Here is a 5,268-nt window from a genome sequence, read left to right on the forward strand (position 1 = left end):
TACACACCTTTGCCACCCTACTTCTCACACACACACACACACACACACGTTATAGCACAAAAGTCTGATCATAACTAAATAATTCTAACCAAGACCTTTTCCCACAAGCAACAATCCTATTTTATCTCTTTATTAGGACTTAAAGAAACTAAAGTTGGTATTGTTTGTTTGTTCTTTCTCTTAATTACTTTGCTGGTGGTAATTACTCCTTAAGATCTTGTTAGTGTCTCAAGTTACGGCGATTAAGCTTGCCTATATCTATCAGCACAACGGCTCAGTGATAATTAACGCCAGCCAGTTCAAGCTTGATAGAAAGAATAACACAAGTCCCCCCCCCCGAAAAAAAGTATCTTTACCTTTTGCCGTCTTTACAGGTTGAACCAGTGGACGAAATACTTTGATATGGTCTCCAGTACAGTGTCATATCTTGTGTACAATACCTGCTCCCCAACACTTGACTTTATTTAAATATACACATCATATGTAATTGTAAAATATCTGCAGGATAAAGTTTAGATTTCTGGTAATCTTGACATTCTGGGTGTTCTCTGCACGAAAGTGTGATCAGATAATTTGATCCACATGTTTGATAATTTTGTACCGGTTTACCAAGACTTGTGGTCGACTGTGCCAACCTTTCAGAAACCAGTAGACGAACATTGCTCACAAAACTACAAGCCACATCGACCTTATCCTGGTACCGTTTTAGTGTTAGAAAAGCTGAGAAAGCTTGGCTCATGACCTCACTTAGTCAACAGACAGGCGTGGTTGAGCGCCCCGTATAATTCAGCATGTCGATCACTTTTTATGTTGAGGAAGGCTTGAGGTGTGGATACTGGATACTCTATTAAAGCTCTCTGTGATCAGCTGTAAAAAGCGGTATTTCGCGGAAGACTTGATGAGTCGGCTGCGAGCAGTTTTTACTGAAGTATACCAAGAGTGTGAGGCCAGAGAGTTTCACCTGTGATCTTCCTCACTTGTGCTTTACTCTCTCACTCAGCATCGATCTTAGTCAGACGAATAAAACTGCAAGAACTGAACCACGGGGACGTGATATATGAGTGTCATGATAAACGGTCACATCTCTTGCCAACTAGACCGCCTAGAAACATGAAAGAGGGCACGAAGAATAACAAAATAGGAAACCGAAATATTAAAAAATTATCGTTAGAATTTCCTGGACAACAACAGCGGCAGGGTGGTGCAGCATCCAGTGTTTTCATAAACAGTCGTGCAGGTGATGATTAACAGTTTGTCGGTGTTTACGCGAGGTTGTGTTGGCTCACTCCACACGCGCTTCCTAACCTATTATTTTCGTCTCTGCGTGTTCTGCAATGTTGAATTGACTCACATAATGTTATCAACATTTTCTGTATAACTTACTGTGAGAAGGTAACCAATGAGGGTAAAATATGTCTTTGGCTGGAGGAGGTAGACGTAGGAGGGAGGGTCAAGTGGTAATTGTTTGGCTTCTCATTGACTACCTGTGATAATATTATAGTCATCAGCATTTATCATCTCTCTCTCTCTCTCTCTCTCTCTCTCTCTCTCTCTCTCTCTCTCTCTCTCTCTCTCTCTCTCTCTCTCTCCCTCCCTGTTTTACTTCAGCGTATATATATAAGCTTGGTATCGTGACGCCACAGATAAGTGAGAATAATTTGAGAGCAAAGATTACACCATAAACCTTATAACTGGTGAGTCACCGGCTAGGCCCAGTCCATTTAGTTACTGAACTGAAAAGCACATTTCTGTTATTTTTCATTTTTTTTGCCTTCTAACAGTATTCAATATCGTGTAACTTATAATATTTACCTAAAAGAATACATCACCAACAAAGACTAATACACAGCATATAACTGTGGGTGTGATAAGGTTTCACGGCAACTATGTGACAGTAACGTGGTGTCGCAAGTATAGTCAGAGTCAAATGTTCGTGTAAAGCAGTTCGACCCCAAATGAGATAAAACAGTACACCATGCAGCACCAAACGCGTGAGGGTATGTAAGTTCCGTTGCTTCAAACCAACTTTTGACCCCGACTTTCTGCCTTTATAGTACGTTACCTTGACTGTGTGATATTTTCATCTCAAATATATAAATATTAAAGATATATGTGTCGAGTCATTCCCTATATTATGGTTGATATATTAATTTATATAATTTTATTGCAGTCTCAGTTTTGTCGCGTGTTTGTTGCTCTTCAACATTGTGTTTACTGTTGTGAGTAAATTTTTTATGGAGAGAGAGAGAGAGAGAGAGTACTGTATGACGTTCAGCCGCTATAAGCCACAACTACCGTAAAGCATTGTTGAATAACGTACTCAGGGTCTGTTTACACCACACTAAACAATGGAGACTGTCTTCGTCTTGAAACTGGCTTCATTACATTCCCCCACCTTCACAGTGCAATCTTCAACTTACCTAACCAGCATTAGTTATAATTTGGCTACCTTATGGCAGTAAACAATGTCTTAAATGAAGCTGAGCATATTTTACCACTTTGAAACACATTTTCCTTTTTGCCGGAAAATCATCTATGATGCCCCTTTCGTCGAGGAATCCAATGCAACAAGTCCCATTCATTTTTCCCCCAAATCCAGTGCTCATTGTATACCCAACTTAGTCCAAGAGGCTTAGTCAGATTTGTTACTGATGTGGTTGAGATGTGTGTGTTATTTTTTTTTACATTAGCAATGGTGTGGAAACACAAACAAAGCCGGACAGACTCACAGACATGAGGGTCATTCCAAGACCTCGCAAATCCATTCAAGGGCGAGGTTAAGTGAGGTGTACATCATGGCCGTCCATCAGAGAGGTAGTAAGTGATGCAATATTAGAAATGAGAAGTTTCATTACAGCGATAATATATATACAGATTTTGAAGTTACGACAAGACTGCACAGAAGGCACGTTTTCTGGAGTGTGTTTTACTCCTCTATCCAAAGGTGATGCTCATTTTCTGTACAAATGAGTTTTAAGGCAACCTAACCATAATGAATGATAAATAATAACTAAATTACTTAATAAATAAATTAATATAATGAACCAGGCTCAATCTGTTTCTCCCTCTCCATTAAGCGATTAAATTCCACACGAGGTGACCTCTCAATTAGTTATTATCACGAGCATCCTCTTCTCCTAGCTGGGGCTCCCGCGAGTAGTTGAGAGGAAGGTGTAGCGAAGGTTATCATCGTCCATGTTTGTTTATCTTTTAACTGGGGCTGCATCTGAACGGAAAACCGCTTTCGTGACATCATCGATGGCTATATTACATCAGTGAGAGATGGCTGTCAAAGCAGGCAGACTAGTGTGAACCGGGCTTAATTGCTAAGCAGCAGTATGTCTCAGCAGGATGACCCATAGCAGGACAAGCCCTACTAGACAACTAAAAACCTACTGCTTCTCAAAAAAACCAGAGGACCTTTTATTGAGCTTTCCTCCCGGCGCTGTACACGTGATTAACCATCGCTTGATACACCTATGCCACAAACCACAGGACGTGACTAAGTCAACAACAGCTGACATGACTAAGCACACACTACATGCCTGGGTCTACATGTGACCATTACATGTTAGGATTGTTAATGGGGAAATTCCCTTCGCTGTAATCTCATCAGCTATGTATTTTAACCTTTATTTTGAGTTATTTGAAACTATCACTGGATTTAATAAGGCTAGGTAATTTCTTCTATTTTGTAATTGCAAAAAATAATTATACTTTAAGCTTAACCGTGTTCACCAGGCACTACACAATTATGTTCACTGCCCCCAAGTGCCTTACTGGTACACATATCTCATACTTCCAAAGTTTGATGTGATTTATCCTGAACACAAACCCGATGACGACCTTAAAAACATGATTCAGCCTCAACTGTGTCACTCTACCTGCTACAGTTAACATGACCAATGTCTGCAGGACTTCACGGCCGACTTGACCTTTTGCGGCCATATCCAGAATAAATCTCACTATTTTGTTTTGAATAATTTGTGGTTTAGCTTTCAAAGGGTTAGTAACAGTATATACAGGAGCGAGGTACTGTTTGTTTTATTCAAGTACATATTACTATGAATGGTATGGCATGTTAGTACTGTATTTAAACTTACGTAGTTATACAATAGTATGTTGTTAAAAATCCAAAATCATTTATCCAGTGTTAGATTTACCTGTATATGTCTCAACATAATGAACCATGTTTGGCACACGATCGTACATGCTGCCTTGACTCATTAATTTACACCTTGCTTTTTATTTCTTGTCACACACCCAATATTATACATTAATGCTTCCATATGCTCTGGGAGTGCCTGGCTGTATGGTGGTCTACCCACTTATGGCCGCTTGATACACTTCAACCCTTAAACTGTTATCAGCATCAATCGACGTTACACGTTTTACTGTTATCCTCATCAGTTTATTTTATGTTTTCGTGCCACAATTTAGACTCCCCGTGGCGTGCCGATACTGTGGGTGCCACGCTACACTGTGTTAGAGAATGTTCTTGGGGGTTTCATAGCGAGGTGTACAGTAGGTGTTTGTGTTACCATCAATCTATACCAATGAAAAATTTCCGCCTATATATATATATATATATATATATATATATATATATATATATATATATATGTATGTCTGTGTATGTGTGTGTTCGTGTTCGTGGTATCATTTTGTAATATAAGCTGCATTATACAAGTACAGTGGTGGTGGTGGTGGAGGTTCCCGTGAATAGTGTGTTGTGGCGGCTCATAGGTTGCCAGGTCAGCTGTTCTCTCCCGCCACCTGTGTGGTCAACAGGTTCACATCCTATAATAGTTATTATACTCCTCGTCTAGCACAACCACCTCCACCCACCTGCTACCATGATCTGATTTTACTCTCCGGAACACTAAACTATCAGAGAAAACATACTGTTTGTTTGCGCAGTATTCAAGATACCCGAGTAAGGACGCAATAGCTTACGTGAGCTGAAGGCAAACATTAAAAAAAAAAACATAGTATTATATTACAAAAATATGTATATAAATAAACCTTGTAAGTTGGTTGAAGCAAACATCACTAAATACTATTTTGTGTACTACATAAGCGCATACCACAAGGCTTACAAAACCTTGAAGAGTTACAAGCTAAAGTCCTGTGTTACTGTGTACTGATAAAGAGACAGAGCTGTGTTTATCTTGAATCATCTCAGTGAACTTACACATGTTTATATAACATCCTCACGTGTTTATGATAGTCAAATGGTGGAGTTATTTTATGTTTTTCCTGTATTTT

Source organism: Homarus americanus, unplaced genomic scaffold (genome assembly GCF_018991925.1).
Source record: "Homarus americanus isolate GMGI-L3 unplaced genomic scaffold, GMGI_Hamer_2.0 scaffold33468, whole genome shotgun sequence".
NCBI classification, from domain to species: domain Eukaryota; kingdom Metazoa; phylum Arthropoda; class Malacostraca; order Decapoda; family Nephropidae; genus Homarus; species Homarus americanus.